The 19,007-nt window shown below is 38.5% G+C and overlaps 1 protein-coding gene and 1 non-coding gene across 2 annotated transcripts in view; one reads left to right on the top strand and one right to left on the bottom strand.

Moving 5' to 3' along the window:
* SLC4A4 (solute carrier family 4 member 4) overlaps positions 1-16,671 on the bottom strand; it is a 440,882-nt gene extending 424,211 nt beyond the window's left edge. The window contains exons 1-2 of the mRNA XM_036335845.1: positions 15,354-16,671; positions 15,082-15,150 (exon numbers count right to left, since the gene is read on the bottom strand). The gene's annotated coding sequence lies outside the window, so the exon portion shown is untranslated. The remainder of the gene's footprint in view (positions 1-15,081; positions 15,151-15,353) is intronic.
* LOC118661438 lies at positions 11,192-11,296 on the top strand. The gene has a single exon (XR_004969345.1). It is a non-coding gene; the product is annotated as a U6 spliceosomal RNA (small nuclear RNA).
* Positions 16,672-19,007: the final 2,336 nt, after the last annotated feature.

Here is a 19,007-nt window from a genome sequence, read left to right as displayed (position 1 = left end):
AATTTCCATATTCTAAAAAAAAGAAAATCTGACCATAACTTGCTGGAATCAAAAACTGCCATTGGCCCTGGCTGGTGTGGCTTGGTAGGTAGGAGCATTGTCCCATACACCAAAAGGTTATGGGCTCAATTCCCAGTCAGGGCACACACATAGGTTGCTGATTTGATCCCCAGTCAGGGCATGTGCCAGAGGCAACCAATTGATCTTTCTCTCTTACATTGATGTTTCTCCTCTTTCCCTTCCTCTCTCTCTAAAAGCCAATAAAAATATATATTCTCAGGGGAGGTTTACAGGAAAAAAACTGTCTTTGCTTTTTATTTTTCTTTCCTGTTGATCTTTGAATAATAACTATTTACATTTGATATTTATAATTTAAGAAGTCCTTTCACAGATTTTGTGTTGTGGGCTCCTTAAAACAAGCCTGTACTAGCATTATAATATAAAAAATGAAAAAACTGAAGTTCATAGAAGTTGAAGCTTGCCCAAGACCATCCAGATGAAAAAGAGACCAATCTGTCTTGAGATTCCACATTTGTCACATACACTCACACACACTCACACACACACACACACACACACACACACACACACACACCTACCTATCTTCCTAACAACTCTAACATAAAATGGCTGTTAAGAATTTAACTTTTAAACTTTCACACATGTACAAATAAATTTTATGGGGAAAATGTTACAATAAATTTTCTTGGATTAAAAAGTCCTTTAAAAATTCAAAAATTCTACAAAATGTGAAAATATGAATTTACTAATCATATTAATTACATAATGACAAATTACTTTTAAAATTCATTTTTCAAAATATTATTCACTTAAGAGAAGAAATTAAATAAGGAGTTATCATCGACATTTAAGTTTTATTTGTTTGACTATGGAAACCAAGAAATGCACAGCATGGAAGGGAATACTAATATGTAAGTGGTTCTTTCTCAGTGGGAGGATTACAGATTTTTTTCCTTCTCATATTTTCTGTACATTTCAAACTTTGTAGGATCAAGAAAATATTGGCTTAATTGCATTTTCAAAAATGTCTCAGACATTAAAACTTTTTTATAATAAACAACAACAAAAAAAACCCAACTGAACACAAGACAGGCCAGTGTTGCTCAGTGGTTGAGCACTGACCTATAAACCAGGAGGTCAAGGTTCAATTCCCAGTTAAGGCACATGCCCAGGTTTCAGGCTAAATCCCCAATAGGGGACGTGCAGGAAGCACCTAATCAATGATTCTCTCTCATCATTGAAGTTCTTATTTCTCAGTCCCTCTCTCTTCCTCTCTGAAATCAATAAATATATATATATATATTTTTTTTTACAAAGTAGAACATGAAATTGAATCCATAGTGTTACCTCAACTTGGTAAAAAAGAAAAATGTTTCTTTGTAGATGCAAGTACATACAGCTGGAAGGCAAAAGCCTGATAGGATTGGTTAACTTCTGCATGATGGGATTCAGAAAATTATCTTCTTATTTGAACATTTCTGCAACCTCCAAATTGTGTTAATGGGCATATTGTCCATTAAAATAGTTTCCTTCACTTTATGAAGGAAATAAATATGTTAGGCTTATTGTCATTGCCAACTGGAGATCAAGTGGAAGTAAAAAAAAATCATCTCATATAATTAATAGTAATATACCCAAGTTCTAATTTATAAAATTTTCATCTTCATGTCCAATAAATTAGGTACAGGTATTCCTTATTAAGCATCTATCCTATCTAATAAAAGAGAAACATGGTAAGTAGCCATACCTCCGCTACCCTTCCCATTGGCTAATCAGGGCAATATGCAAATTAACTTCCAGCCAAGATGGTGGCCGGCAGCCAGGCAGCTTGAAGCGAACATGAGGCTTGCTTGCTTCAGTGATGGAGGACTCCAACGTTCCCCACCTGCTGCTGCTGGCCTCTGAGCTTGCAGTTTGAAACATTGTTATAAATATAGAAGCTAAACACAACCCCAGAAACCTGCTATCAGCCAGCCAGGATCTCAGAGCTGGAGTTGAAACAGTGTTTCAATTACAGAACCCAAACAAACCAGATACCTGCTTTCAGCAGCGGAGGCCTAAGAGCTGGAGCCAAGCCTCAGAGCTAAAGCTGGCCCAGAATAAAAAAAAAGAAAAAAAGGAGCGGTTGGAGCTTCAGTCACCTGGCAGCCTGAAAACAGCCCTCAGCTCCTCACCCAGACTGGCCAGGCACCCAAGCAGGACCCCCACCCTGATCCAGGACACCCTTCAGGGCAAACCAGCCGGCCCCCACTCATGCACCAGGCCTCTATCCTATATAGTAAAAGGGTAATATGCCTCCCGGCACCGGGATCAGCGTGACAGGGGGCAGCACCCAAACCCCCTGATCGCCCTGCGGCTCTGTGTGTGACAGGGGGCGGGGCCACAACCTCCCTATCCGCCCTGCTCTGTTCCTGACAGGGGAAGGCGCCCCAACCCCCTGATCAACCCTGCTATGTGCCTGATAGGGGGGAGCTCCCCAACCCCCTGATCGCCCTGCGGCTCTGTGTGTGACAGGGTGTGGCGCCCCAACCCCCTGATCGGCCCTGCTCTGTGTGTGGCAGTGGGTGACGCCACAACCTCCCCATCAACCCTGCCTTGAGTGTGACAGTGGCGGTGCCCCAACCCCCCAATCGGCCCTACTCTGAGGCCAACCAGGGGCTGCACCTAGGGATTGGGCCTGCCCACTGCCACCCGGGAGCAGGCCTAAGCCAGCAGGTCGTTATCTCTTGAGGGGTCCCAGACTGTGAGAGGGCACAGGCCGGGCTGGGGGATCCCCCCCTTCCCCCCGAGTGCACAAATTTTTGTGCACCGGGCCTCTAGTATATATATATAAAAGCCTAAGTGACCATTACGACCGAACAACCAGAACGACTGGTCGACCAGTTGTTCTGACGTGCACTGACCACCAGAGGGCAGACACTCAATGCAGGAGCTGCCTCCTGGTGGTCAGTGCGCTCCCACAGCCAACCTCCCGTGGCCCCTCCTCCCCCCTCCCCCACCAAACTCCTGCAACCCCTCTCCCCTCCCCCGGCTGGGCCCCCCATCGGCCCCAATCAGGGGACTGGCTAGCCAACCTCTTGGGGCCTCTCCCCTCAGCTGGCCAGCCCCCTGATAGGCCTCAATCACCGGCCAGGCCAAGGGACCCCACCATGCATGAATTTGTGCACCGGGCTTCTAATAAAAGATAAGGGTCAACATGCAAACCCTCATCTCTGTGACTTCCTGGAGAACCACTTCCTGGATGAGGAGGTAAAATTGATCAAAAGATGGGCGACCACCTGACTAACATCCGCAGGCTGGCTTACCCTCAAGCACGACTAGGAGCCTTTGGAGCTCAGAGGCCTTTCAGAGGCCCCTCTGCATCCCCTGGTGTCTCTGACTTTTACCTAAGCCTCTTCCCAAAACTACTAGTAATTCTTTTAACCACCCTGGAGCCCTCCCCCATGCATTGGACCAAATGAAACAATAAAGCTTTTTGCAGCAAAAAAAAAAAAAAGAGAGAGAGAAAGGGAGGAAGGGAGGAAGGGAGGGAGGGAGGGAGGGAGGGAGGGAGGGAGGGAGGGAGGAAAGAAAAGAAAGGAAGAAAGAAAGAAAGGAAGGAAGGGAGGGAGGGAGGGAGGGAAGGAAGAAAAGAAAGGAAGAAAGGAAGGAAGGAAGAAGATAAGGGTCAATAATTTTTGCTGATAATCAAATCTGTTTTTAAAAACCCTGTATTACATTTTCAATATAGAATTCAGGATTTTGGTTTCTGAATGTAAACAAAAGCCCTCTAAAGATCACAAATATATATAATTGTAGAAACTAGGTCTATGTATGTGAAGAGGTGCACACACACGAGGATGTATACACAGTAAAATATAAGAATGTGATGGGATTTCCAGTAGATTATACTTTTTTCTTTATAATAATCTCCATATTAAATATTGCTCTAGTATGCAAAAGATTAGGAATGCCTCCCCTACCTCCTTTAGCTTGCTTCTTCATTTGTAACAAAATAGAAATTGCAGAACACTAAGAGATAAATGCCAGTCAAGGGTTTCGCCCACTTTCCTTTTAGTCCCTATTAAATAATATCAAGTATTACCCAGGCATTACTTGCACTGCTACACAAAAGGCAGAATTCTTTAACCGTCTGGACAGTCTGAGGGCCTGACCAGGCATGAAGCCACTGCAGAATTTTTGCCTGCAGCCTACAACCATGCCTTTGCAGAAACATCTGGGCAACTGTTTCAGTGGGGTGGGGAATAAGGCATCCTGCCACTTATATCATTTCCCCAGGGCAGAAATATCGGGTTTATAACACTAATTTTGTCAAATAAGAGAGGAGTAATAGGCTTCTCTCTAACTTCTACAAAAACAGAAAGAGCAAGGGCAATTTCTAAAGAAATTGACTTTAAAGATTATTTACAGACACGGAGAATTCTTTGTTGTAACCTATCTTCTAGGAAGGGGTACAAAGATTCTATGTATTGCTTAAAAACAAAAGATAAAAACCATAGCCTGTTAAAATGAGTGTACATCTACTTCCCAAGAGAAGGAAGGTCTCTTGGTGTTAGGAGTATCAAGCATGAAATTCTCCTGAGGCTTTTTCATAACAAATATTTATTACTTTATAATCAGAAAACAATAAAGCTACTCTTATATTTTTAAAATTAGAACATTTACATTCACAAATGAAAAATTACAATTTTCTGAAATAATAATGGAGATAACACAAATGTTTCTATTCAGCACCACTCAAAAAATAAAAGTACAAAAAATAAAGGAAAATGTTAAGAACTTGGATAGGAATCTAATTTCCTTTATGTGTAGCTTCAAATTTTCTCAAGAGGAAGAATAATTTCTAACAACTTAGATGTTCCTTGACCAGTCTTGGCATGTAGTAGATCAATAAATATTTGCCGAGTGATTAAATTTAACATTAAATACATTGCCTAAATTTTATTTTTATGCCAAAGATATTCTCCCAAGAACCTTTTTTTAATTTCTTTATTGATTAAGGTATTACATATGTGTCCTTATCCCCCCATTACCCCCCCAACCCCCCCCCCCTCATGCCCTCACCTCCTTGGTGTCTGTGTCCATTGGTTAAGCTTATATGCATGCATACAAGTCCTTTGGTTGATCTTTCCCCCTTACCCTCACCCTCCCCTACCTTCCCTTTGAGGTTTGATGGTCTGATTGATGCTTCTCTGTCTCTGGGTCTGTTTTTGTTCACCAGATTATGTTGTTCATTATATTCCATAAACGAGTGAGATCATGTGATATTTATCTTTCTCTGACTGGCTTATTTCACCTAGCATAATGCTCTCCAGTTCCATCCATGCTGTTGCAAATGGTAAGAATTCCTTCTTTTTTACTGCAGCATAGTATTCCATTGTATAGACATACCAGTTTTTTAATCCACTCATCTGCTGATGAGCACTTAGGCTGTTTCCAAATCTTAGCTATAGTGAATTGTGCTGCTATGAACATAGGGGTGCATATATCCTTTCTAATTGGTGTTTCTAGTCTCTTGGGATATATTCCTAGAAGTGGGATCACTGGGTCAAATGGGAGTTCCAATTTTAGTTTTTTGAGGAAACTCCATACTGTTCTCCACAGTGGCTGCACCAGTCTGCATTCCCACCAGCAGTGCACAAGGGTTTCTTTTACTCTGCATCCTCACCAGCACTTGTCATTTGTTGATTTATTGATGATAGCCATTCTGACAGGTGTGAGATGGTACTGCATGGTCGTTTTTATTTGCATCTCTCAGATGATTAGTGACTTTGAGCATATTTTCATGTCTCTTGGCCTTCTTTCTGTCTTCTTTCAAAAAGGATTTATTTAGGTCCATTGCCCACTTTTTGATTGGGTTGTTTATGTTCCTTATGTTAAGTTGTATGAGTTCCCTGTATATGTTGGAGATTAAACCCTTATCAGTGATAACATTGGCAAATACGTTCTCCCATGCAGTGGGCTTTCTTGTTGTTTTGTTGATGGTTTCTTTTGCTGTGCACAAGCTTTTTATTTTGATGTAGTCCCATATGTTTATTTTATCTGTAGTTTCCATTGTCCTAGGAAATGTATTGGTAAACATATTGCTATGACATATGTCTGATATTTTGCTGCCTGTGGATTCTTCTAAGATTTTTATGGTTTCCCATCTTATGTTTAAGTCCTTTATCCATTTTGAGTTTATTTTTGTGTATGGTGTAATTTGGTGGTCTAGTTTCATTTTGTGCATGTATCTGTCCAATTTTCCCAACACCATTTATTGAAGAGATTGTCTTGACTCCATTGTATGTTCATGCCTCCTGTGTGTAATATTAATTGAGCACAGTGGTTTGGGTCGATATCTGGGTTCTCTATTCTATTCCATTGATCTATATGTCTATTCTGGTGCCAGTACCAGGCTGTTTTGAGAACAGTGCCTTTGTAATACAGCTTGATATCTGGTATTGAGATCCCACTGACTTTGTTCTCCTTTCAGGATCACTGCAGCTATTCGGGGTCTTTTTTATTCCAGGTGAAGTTTTGGGGAGTTCTTTCTAGATCTGTGAAGTATGCTGTTGGTATTTTAATGGGGAGTGCATTGAATCTATAGGTTGCTTTGGGTATTATGGACATTTTGATGATGTTGATTCTACCAATCCATGAACACAGTATGTTCTTCCATCTGTTTATGTCTTCCTCTATCTCTTTTTTCAGTGTCCTGTAGTTTTCCCCGTATAGGTCTTTTACCTCCTTAGTTAAGTTTATTCCTAGGTATCTTAATTTTTTTGGTGCGATGGTAAATGGGATTGCTTTTTTAGTCTCTCTTTCTGTAAGTTCATTATTCGTGTATAGAAATGCCATAGATTTCTTGGCGTTAATTTTGTATCCTGCTACATTGCCGAATTCATTAAGTCTAATAATTTTTTGATGGAGTCTTTAAGGTTTTCTATGTACAGTATCACATCATCTGTGAATAAGGACAGTTTCACTTCTTCTTTTCCAATTTGGATGCCTTTTATTTCTTCTTGTCTGATCGCAATGACTAGTATTTCCAGTACTATGTCAAGCAAGACTGGTGTGAGTGGGCATTCCTATCTTGTTCCTGTTCTTAGAGGAAATGGTTTTAGTTTTTGCCCATTGAGTATGATGTTGGCTTTGGGTTTGTCATAAATGGCTTTTATTACGTTGAGGTATGATCCTTCTATTCCCACCTTGCTGAGAGTTTTTATCAAGAAAGAGTGTTGGATTTTGTCAAATGTTTTTTCTGTGTCAATTGATATGACTATGTGATTTTTATCTCTCAATTTGTTTATGTGATGTATCACATTTATTGATTTGTGGATATTGTACCATCCTTGCATCCCTGGGATAAATGCTACTTGGTCATGGTGTATGATCATTCCGATGTACTGCTGGATCTGATTTGTTAGAATTTTGTTGAGGATTTTGGCATCTATGTTCATGAGGGATATTGACCTGTAATTCTCTTCCATTGTGTTGTCTTTATCTGGTTTTGGTATTAGGGTGATGCTGACTTCAAAGAATGAGCTTGGAAGTGTTCCTTCCTCTTGAATTTTTTGGAATAGTCTGAGGAGGATAAGCTTTAGTTCTTCCTTGACTGTTTGGTAAAACTCCCCTTCTCCCAAGAATCTTAATCACCACTTCAATCCCACTCACTAGAAGTAACCAAATGAAGTTTGGTGAATCTCTCTGTATACAACAGAGATAGAGAAAAAAGAGAGGAGAGAGATCATACTATAACTATTTATACTTTAAAAATACAGTGGACACCCTACTATAGTTCTGCATAATTCATTCTTGTTAATAACTGCACTAACTTAATTTTCCAGATGCTATCAGCAACCAGTACATTGACTGAGAGAAAATAATAGTACTAATAGTAATGGCTAACATTTATTGAGCATTGTTCCAAATGCTTCATCTATTTACTACACATTAAAATTGTGTAACTTTATCGGTAGGTACTATAACTTATGGCCCTTCTTACAGATAAAGAAACTGAAACATATTACTTGCCCGAGGTTATAAAGACTTGCCCAAAGTTAGACAGTAAGTTGCAAGGACAGAATTTGAAGCCAGCAGTCTGTCTTCTAAGCCTGTGTTCTGATTCACTACTGCCTCTGTGATGTTAAAAATAGTAAAGATAAATTATTCCTTAACAATGAGTGACTGTATATACCAGATGTAAACATAATAGAACACAATGTTTTGGTGTTTTTAACTATACCAGAACCTTGTATTCTTAGTAGTGCTTTCAAAGAAACCGTATCAAGAGATTTTACGTTCAGTTTAGAGTCTATCATTAAGCAAAAGTATTTGAATTAGTAAAAAACACACACATGAATTTCCTTCATATATATTTCATAAGCTGAACAGGAAAAGCAATCTAAGTTCTGTACTGTTACCTTATTTTGTGGCCAAAAGCAGTTTTTTTCAAGTTTTACTATCCATTTTGTTGATCAGACTTGTCACCAATTGATTTATGGTCATTCAAAAAACACTATACCAGTCACACACACGAAAAGAACCTGAATCACATTTTTAAAATATAGACTCAGATTCTAAACTCAGATGCAAGAGTTTTTTTAAATAATTGCAAAATCTTTGGAATAAATGTGTAGTCTCTCAAGGTAACTATTCTGAAAAGGATAAACCTTAATTGTCTGTTTAAAGTCAGTCTGCTAAAAGTCAGTTACCATATTTAACAGGTTTATTTCAGTTACTAATCCAGCAGCTGGTTCATGTCAGCCATCCCAAAATGTCCATATTGACTCTTCTGTTACCAAGCCAGTGAGTTGACAGCTAGTATCCTTTTTTTTTTGGAAGCAAACAATTTTATTTAGGAAATTGAATTATAAGATTTTAGATTTATATTCATAACCTTTACAATGAAATATGGTTTAGAAGGGAATTAATCAGTGGCCATGTTGGGCCATATTTTATTTTTTTATTTTATTTTTTTATAATTAAATCTTTATTGTTCAGATTATTACATTTGTTCCTCTTTTTTCCCCCCATAACTCCCCTCCTCCCAGTTCCCGCCCCACCCTCCGCCCTCACTCCCCACCCACTGTCCTCATCCATAGGTGCACGATTTTTGTCCAGTCTCTTCCTGCATCTCCCACACCCCTTTCCCCCCAAAGAATAGTCAGTCCATTCCCTTTCTATGTCCCTGATTCTATTATGATCACCAGATTATTTATTCACTTGATTCTTAGATTCACTTGTTGATAGATGCATGTTTGTTGTTCATAATTTGTATCTTTACCTTTTTCTTCTTCTTCCTCTTCTTAAAGGATACCTTTCAGCATTTCATATAATCCTGGTTTGGTGGTGATGAACTCCTTTAGCTTTTCCTTATCTGTGAAGCTCTTTATCTGACCTTCAATTCTGAATGATAGCTTTGCTGGATAAAGTAATCTTGGTTGTAGGTTCTTGGTATTCATCACTTTGAATATTTCTTGCCATTCCCTTCTGGCCTGCAAAGTTTCTGTTGAGAAATCAGCTGACAGTCATATGGGTATTCCCTTGTAGGTAACTGACTGTCTTTCTCTTGCTGCTTTTAAGATTCTCTCTTTGTCTTTTGCTCTTGGCATTTTAATGATGATGTGTCTTGGTGTGGTCCTCTTTGGATTCCTTTTGTTTGGGGTTCTCTGCGCTTCCTGGACCTGTAAGTCTATTTCTTTCACCAGGTGGGGGAAGTTTTCTGTCATTATTTCTTCAAATAGGTATTCAATATCTTGGTCTCTCTCATCTTCTGGCACCCCTATAATTCTGATGTTGGTACGCTTGAAGCTGTCCCAGAGGCTCCTTACACTATCTTCGTATTTCCGGATTCTTTTTTCATTTTGCTTTTCTGGTTGGGTGTTTTTTGCTTCTTCGCATTTCAAATCTTTGCCTTGATTCTTGCGGTCCTCTGGTCTGCTGTTGGGAGTCTGTATAGTATTCGTTATTTCAGTCCGTCTATGCTTAATTTCTAGTTGGTTCTTGCAATACCGGGGGTGATTTGACCTCCAGGCTAACTGGCTATGAGAGTCCGCTGTGTCTGCAGTGGGAGAGCTTCTGTACTGGATCTCTAGGGCGGTGCTAATCTAGCCTTTGCCTGAGGCTATCCGGCAAATGGCTCTGCGCAGGGCTTGGACGGGGCGGGTCCCCGGGGATCTACAGGGCGGGCCAGAGTGAGCAGTTATGGCTGCTCTCAGTTCCATCCCTAGGGGCTCTGCCTCACAGAGTCCCAGCAACCGCTGCAAACCTCAGAGAGAAAGCTGCCTTCGAGTTCCAACCGAAGCCAGACAGTCCCGTTTCTCCCGTTTGAGTCTGGGTCCCTAGAGACTCGCCCGGATCTGGAGCTCAGAGTCTGAAACTCCCTCCCGATTGAAAACAACAACCGCACCCTCCGCCTCCAGCCCGCTCCGCGTGCACTCCGCACCTTAGTATTTCACTTCAGCACTGTGCCTTCTCTGACTCTGGGTATGATATTCTCTTTCCTCCTAGTTGTAGAATTTCCACTCAGCCAGCCTTCCTGTGGTTCTGGATGATGTCCGTTCCGTCTTTTAGTTGTTTTTTGAAGTGGTTGTTCGAGGCAGCAATCTCCGGCGTTAACCTATGCCGCCATCTTGGTTTCTGGGGACAGCTAGTATCCTAAGCACTGTATAACGTATCAAAATCGTGTTGCTGAGCCAACTGTAACATAAATTGTTTTTACAACATGAGCCAATTTTTCTAATTTACTCTTTAACATAAAGTGATTCTGCTCTAGCTGACAGCAGGGACAAGAATGGCAGCTTGAGGGGTTGCTTTACCTTTGACTAAATCTTATTAGTTTAAACAAGGGATAACACATACACATTTAAGTATATTTAACATCGCCAAAGCACCAGCGTCCCCACCATTTTAAAGTGATGCCAATAAATAATTCCAAAGGTGGAATGTTTCAGAAGATGGTTCAATTGAAGATCAAGTTCCACCTACCTCTGTTACTGAGTCACATGTTTTTGTTAAGTAAACCTTTCTTCTTGAACAAATAATCATCTGTCAGAGCTCCACATAGTTCCACAGAATAGTAAAAATAACTGGAAGCTCCTTTGTATATATAATTGCTAAGTAAATGCCAAAGTCTTACAAGACAGCCCTTAAAGTCTGCTGAGTAAACATTATAAAATCAAATTTTGTGCTTCCTTCGGCAGCATATATACTAAAAATCGGAATGACACAGAGATTAGCATGGCTCCTGAGCAAGGATGATATGCAAATTCATGAAGCATTCCACTTTAAAAAAAACAAAAAACAAATTTCCTGTCAAACCTGTTAAGCATAATTATCTAACCAAGTCTTATCCCTTAAAACAAAATTGGAATTATTCAATCTAATAGCTAGAGAAGCAGCTGGGAGTTATGCAGTAGACTTTCTTATCCTGTATATAATAAAGAGGTAGTATGCAAATTAACCCTCACACCCACCCTCACAAGATGGCTGCCTACGACTAGGCTGGCAGGGGGTTAGTGAGGGACGACCAAACAACTGAACAGGAGGCTGCGTGGGGCGACCAGGCCAGTGGGGGGAGGGGGGGTAGTTGGGGGTGACCAGGCTAGCAGAGGGGGGAAGTTCGGGTTGACCAGGCTGGCAGAGGGACAGTTGGGGGTGACCAGGCCGGCGGGGGTTGCAGTTGGGGGAGACCAGGCTGGCAGGGGGTCAGCTGGGGGCGATTAGGCTGGCAGGGGGCAGTTTGGGGCAACCAGGCCAGCAGGGAGGGGCAGTAAGGGGTGACCAGGCCGGTGGGAGGGGGGGCAATTTGGAGCGACCAGGCCATCAGGGTGGGGGCAGTTGGGGGGGGGCAGTTGGGGGCGACCAGGCAGGCAGGTGAGTGATTAGGAGCCAGCAGTCCAGGATTGTGAGAGGATGTCTGACTGCCGGTCAGACATCCCCCAAAGGGTCCCAGATTGGAGAGGGTGCAGGCTGGGCTGAAGGCCTCCTCCCCACTGCCCATGCAAATTTCATGCACCGGGCCTCTAGTAGTAAAATAACTCTAAAAACACTGCCTTTTTGATGGCCTATATTTAACCTAACAGCTCATTTTATCTGTCCCCCTACCCTTGCCACATCTGCACACATGAAATGTCAATAATTGATTAATCAATTAATGCTTTTGCTCTGGCAATGTGAAAAACCTCTCATCAGATTCTTTTCCAACCATTTCACCATCAAAATAATGATGCTTGGATTATAGCCAGAGCAGAGAAAATAATCAAGTATATAATGACCTCATGTGGCAAAGGGCTAGAACTACTAATTTAACTATGAAAAAATCATGGGCTTAAATAACTTTCATTATAGAACTTTTTTTTTTCAAATTGCTTTTTTAAATGGACATTAAATACTGCCTAGAAGGAAGAAGAGAAAAATGACCTCAGATGTAAAGAAAAAGCAGAGGTAAAAATAGTCATCTATTCACTAAAATAAAAGGGGCCCCCATGCTAGAGTCAAAATATTTGGGTACTTGTTTCATTTTTATTAATTTTTTGGGAACTTGAAAAAATCCCTTAGCCTCTCACATCTATAAAATGTTGGTAAGTTTTTTTCTACCATAGACTTTGAAGGCTAAAATATGGTTATGTGAATTTTATATCTTGTATCTGAAACTTTTATCCCAGTTATGGTATTTATAATTCTATAACTAAAACATTTTTAAGCTCATCATAAAAATGAAACCTTAAACTAAAGCACTGTTACCTAGTTTGACTTCCAATTATCACCTTTTATTCTAGTGCAATGGACATTGATTGGTATAGCACCTATTTTATTCTAGGCATAGAACTAAGATTAAATTAATTCAAAGTATAGCCACATTGCTAATAAACTTCTTTGAGGATAGTTTTTTTCTTCAATTACAGTTTGTATCCAATATTATTTTGTATTATTTTCAGGTGGGGAATAGTCTTAACTCTTAAAATACTTCAATATTTATTGATTAAGTCTGACAAAACAAAACTGGATGTTAATTTTTATGTGAAATCCCTGAACCAAATCCAAATCCTCATTGATAAAAAAAAAAAATCTGAGAACATCCATATCTTATTAATTACAATTCATTAAACATACAATTATAGTGACAGCCACAATATAAAAAAAAAGGTGGGGAAAAGGGAGTAAGTACATACCTGTTCCTCATTAATGTTTGTAATTTATCCCTGAAAGCACTGTCACTAAGTAAAAGGCTTTAAAAGAAAACCTTTTCCATTAATTTTAATAGGGTGCATTATAATATGTTATATCCCAAGATCTCCAAAACAGGATCAATTGACTAAGAACAAGTTTACAGGCAATAAACAATATTGTCCATAAAATATATTGTAAAGGTTTACTGTACTTGCCAAGGAGGAAAACTTGATAGAGGGGGGTGGTTTGATGGAGGAGAGGAATAAAGGAATCATTCTTTGGAAGGTAAATTCTGCTTTCTATACCATTTCCCCCCCACCAATTTTCCAACCTTTTGGGGTAGTAATGGCTATCTTGCATTCAAACTGCATTTAAAATTAAGTTATAACACCTTTAGGGAACTTCAAAACACATTGAAATGGCATCTGTACATAACACTGAAATCCCAGAAGATGCAACCTCTTCATTCCTCTCAGTTGACAAAATTATGAAAGCAAAATAATCTGATGCACAATTCAAGTGTATGACACTGCATAGAAAGTGTCAAGTAAACGACTATGTTTTTGTCTAAGAAAGTAATTTTTTATTGCATACTTGCTTAGTGTACTTTGGAGTAAGAAGTCTTTAGATTCAAGAAGAAAAAATGATTGTCTGAAAAGTGATATAACTTTTTAAAAATTGTTATGGCAAAGCCCTAGCCAGCTTGGTTCAGTGGATAGAGCCTTGACCTGCGAACTGAAGGGTCCTGGTTTCAATTCCGGTCAGGCACACGTATCTCGGTTGCAGGCTTGGCCCCTGATTGGGGCGCATGCAAGAAGCAACCAATTGATGTGTCTCTCTCATCATTGATGTTTCTGTCTCTCCCTCTCCCTTCCTCTCTGAAATCAATAAAAATATTTTTTAATGTTATGGCAAAAATTATTAACTGACAGTTTTTATGGAGCAAGTCTGTATTTAAAATATATGGCATTACTGACCTCAGTACTAATACATTTTATACTTAATGACAACATTCCAAAGCACTACACAGAATAAGAGAAAAAATGAATTATATCAAAGTTGCCTCCATTTTTTAATATTCATCTAACTGAAGATGAGAAAAAACAATTTCATTTTACACATATATTCTAAAAAAAAAACAGAAAAACAACCTTATTAGGATAGCCTCAAAAGGCCCCAATTGTATTACGAAACCAGGTAGCTCATGCCTCTAGGAAACACAAAATGACCCAACTTCAAGACAGTAATCCAGACAGTATGGTATTGACAAAAGAATGGACAAATAGATCAACCGAAGAGAATAGAGCCTAGAAATAGACCCACACAGTCAACTGGTATTCAACAAAGGAGCAAAGGCAATACAATGAAGCAATGATCGTCTTTTCAATAAGTAGTGCTGGAACAACTGGACATCCACATGCAAAACAATGAATCTAGAAAGACATTACACCCTTTATAAAATGACAGACACCCTTTATAAAAAATCACAGGCCTAAAGAAAAACACATAATTATCAAACTCCTAGAGATAACTTGGGAGAAAATCTAGATAACCTTGGGTATGACTTCTTACATACAACACAAGGTACAATCTATAAAAGAAATTGATAAGCTGGACTTTATTAAAATTAAAAACTTCTGCTCTATAAAACACAATGTCAGATGAACAAGACAACCCACAGACTGGAAGAAAATATTTTCAAAAGACCCATTTGAAAAAGGGCTATTGTTTAAAAATATTCAAAGAACTTTTAAAACTCAATAATAAGAAAATGAATCCGATTTAAAAATGACAACAGACCTTCAGGCAACTCACCAAAGATATACAGATGGCAATAAGCATATAAAATGATGGTTTTAAATGTCATTAGGGAATTGCAAATTAAAATGAGGCACAACCACATACCTATTAAGAATGGAGTAAATCCAAACCACTGAGACCACCAAAAGTGGAAGAGCAGGAACTCACTTATTGCTGGTAGGAAGGCAAAATGGTACAACTACTTTGGAAGACAGTTTCTAAGAAACCTAAACATACTCAACATATAATCCAGCAATTGCACTATTTGGTATTTACGTACCCAAATGAATTGAAAACTTATATTCATAGAAAAACTTGCACACAAATGTATATAAAGCAGCTTTATTCATAACTGCCAAAATTGGGAAGCAACTCACTTGTCAGTCAGTAGCTGAGTAGATAAACTGGGCACATTCTGACAATGGGCTGTTGTTATTCAGCACTAAAAAGAAATAAGCTGTCAAACCATGCAAAGAAAGGGAGGAAACCAAATGCAAATTCCTATGTGAAAAAAGGCCAATCTGAAGAGTTTACATATTAAACGATCTAAATGTCTAACATTCTGGAAAAGACAACTTTGGAGACAATTAAAGGTCAGTGGTTGCCTGAGATTGGGAGTAGGGGAATGAACAAAACACTGAAGATTTTTCGGGCAATGAAACTATTTTGTATGATGAATATATGTCATTATTCATTTGTCAAAACCCATAGAATGTACAACACTGAATAAACTCTAATGTACATTATGGACTTTGAGTGATAATAATGTATCAATGTAGGTTCATTGAATGTAACAAATGTACCACCTGGTAGGGATGTTGATAGTAGGGGATGCTGTACAAGTTCAGGAGCAGAGACTATATAGAAATTGTAATTTCCACTTAATTTTGCCATCAACTTAAAACTGCAATAAACAATATAGATGGAACATAAAATATATTGTCAATAAGTCTAAATAAAGTCTATTAAGTTTTTAAAGAGATGAGACTGGTAAAATCCACATAAGGCCTGCAGTTTATGGAATGGTATACCAAAGTCAATTTCTTAGTCTTGATACTAAGACTAATTTTACTATGGTTAAGTAAAATGTTATCATTGGGGGGAAATCAGTGATGGAACTCCATTACTTTCATAACATTTTGTGAATCAAAACTACTTTGAAGTTTAAAAAGATTTTTGAGGAAAGATAAGATCTGTCAAATGTGGAAGGCTATTATTTATCAAGATTTGTAAATACCGTAAGCGACTAATCTAGCTTTTTTTGGTGATAATAAGATTTACATTTCTGTGTAAAAAACACTTTGATACTCCTTGTTCTAAAAAAAATGACAAACCTTATTTCTATAAGCTCAGTATACAGTTTGGGGCATAAACGATGAGAAATTCTGAATGAGGGAATAAGTTTTATACAATTTTCTTAGAAGAGTAAACTATAAAAAGTAGTACATATACTCTGATGGAAGATGATCTGATATGGGAAAACCGAGAGAATGCAGACCACTAAGCTCAATACTCTTGTGCTTATCCAATGGTACAGCTTTTGTCATGACAAATAAATTTAGCTTCTTTTCAATTCTACAGATTTAAAGTCATTAAACATTTTTAAAGGTTACTGAAAATCTCTGAACTCTTTGTTTAAAATAGAATCAATGTAATTTATAAGCCATTATTACCTTTTTATAGTTATGTTTTTCTTCAAAGTAGAATAAATTTTATTTTTTAATCTTTATAAAGTATTACATGTCCCCATTTTTCCACCACTGACCCCCTCCAGCCTGCCCCTGCACCCCCCGCCCCAGGACTTCAGCACCCTATTGTCTGTGTCCATGGGTTATGCATATATGCATACAAGGTTTTTGGTTGATTACATCCCACCCACCCATCCTCCCCATCTTCCCCCTAGATTCTGCACTCTGTTCCATACTTCCATGTCTCTGGATCCACTCCATTCACTGGTTTATTTTGTTACTTAGATTCCAAATATGAGTGAGATCATGTGATACTTATCTTTCTCTGACCTATTTCACTAAGCATGATACTCTCCAGGTCTCTCCATGCTATCTCAAAGGGCAAGACATCCTTCTTTTTTTATTGCTACATAGTATTCCATGGCATAAATGTACCACAGCTTTTTTTATCCACTCATCTTCTGCTGTGCACTTGAGCTGTTTCTAGACCTTAGCTGTTGTAAATTGTACTGCTATGAACATTAGGGGTATATACATTCTCTCTGATTGATGTTTTTGGCTTTCTTAGGTTATATTCCCAAAGTAAAATAAACTTTAATTCAATGAGTGTAGCTCCATTACAGGTCATGAAATTCACACTTATTTATTAAGCAAATGTTTAATTTAGTAAACAAACATGTATATCAAATAAAAAAACACACATACATCATGAAATAGTTTAAATACTCAGGGTGATTATAGATTTTTTTAATGTTTGTTTTTGTAATTGATTTCAGAGAAGGGAGAAGAAGAGAGGGATAGAAACATCAATGAGAGAGAATCTTCTATCGGCTGCCTCCTGCACACCCACTACTGGAAATCAAGCTCACAACCTGGGGATGTGCCCTGACTGGGAATCAAACCGTGAATTCCTGATTCATAGGTCAATGCTCAACCACTGAGTCACACCGGCCAGGTATGATTACAGATTTAAAATGCAGTTTCCCTTTCAAAGATCAGGACATCTAGAATGTTTAACCCACTAAATTATCTCAAAAAAAACAAAACAAAAGAAGACATTTTAAAAAGGAAAACGATAATTTCAAAATAAAAGTGACTCTTCCCCTCACTTCAAAAACAAAATTTTTCTAAAATGTCAAGTAGAAAGGGTAAATACATAGAAAAAACACCTCACATTTAACCAAACTTGAAAAAATCTTTAATTATATACAGAATAAAAATGAATCCAAGCAGATTTTTTTAAATTACACTTATTTCATCCTTTTTCTTCTTTATTAATATATTTTCCAGTACATATTCAAAAAAATGATAATGCTTACAAGATATGTAACATATAAAGCAAAGCAAGATCATTTATTTTCAGTAATTTCCTTTAAAAAGGGAGAGCGGGGACAGAGAAGCAAAGCCAACCATGAAGTGAAGAATAATCATAATGTTCTCAAAGCAGAAAGTGTGTTTACAATAGCAGGCTGCCTACTTAATTCTGACAGGAGCAAAACCAGGATGAGGCAGGAAATAATAGGGGGGACTAAGTAGATGACACTCCTAAGATTATCAACCTTGTCTTCAGTTTTTCTTTTGACTTCTTTTTTTTTATATATATATATTTTATTGATTTTTTTACAGAGAAGAAGGGAGAGGGATAGAGAGTTAGAAACATCGATGTGACAGAAACATCAATCAGCTGCCTCCTGCACACCCCCTACTGGGGATGTGCCCGCAACCAAGGTACATGCCCTTGACTGGAATCGAACCCGGGACCCTTCAGTCCGCAGGCCAACGCTCTTTCCACTGAGCCAAACTGGTCAGGGCTTTCTTTTGACTTCTTACAAACTATATGAAAGTAATAAAAGACTGCTCATTCCCAGTGCAGTCAATAAAAAATAAAATGGAAAAATGTATCTCTCACTATGTTCCACTAATGTTTTACTTATAAAATGAGAAGAGCTCTGGCTGGTGTGGCTCAGTTAGTTGAGCATCATCCCATGTATGGAAAGGTCTCTGGTTCAATTCCTGGTCAGGGCACATGCCCAGGTTGCTAGCTTGATCCCCAGTAGGGGTCATGCAGGAAGCAGCGATTGATGTTTCTCTCTCACATATCCATGTTTCTCTCTCTCCTTCTCCCTTCCTCTCTCCCTAAAATCAATTAAAAACATTTTTTTTTTAAAAAAGAGAAGAAACGTAAAGAAATCTATACTCCCACCTCAAATTATTTAAAGATAATCATAGTTTAAACCAATTTTTTAACTATAATAGTAATATTCCATTGTAAAAGAATGGTCTGAGAATCATTTACTCATGTAATAACCTTCAGTAATTGTTTTTAATTTTTTTTTTTAAATC

The sequence above is a fragment of the Myotis myotis genome, unplaced genomic scaffold, assembly GCF_014108235.1.
Source record: "Myotis myotis isolate mMyoMyo1 unplaced genomic scaffold, mMyoMyo1.p scaffold_m19_p_1, whole genome shotgun sequence".
NCBI classification, from domain to species: domain Eukaryota; kingdom Metazoa; phylum Chordata; class Mammalia; order Chiroptera; family Vespertilionidae; genus Myotis; species Myotis myotis.
The sequence above is the reverse complement of the archived record's forward strand: the minus strand, read 5'-3'. Positions and strand labels throughout refer to the sequence as shown.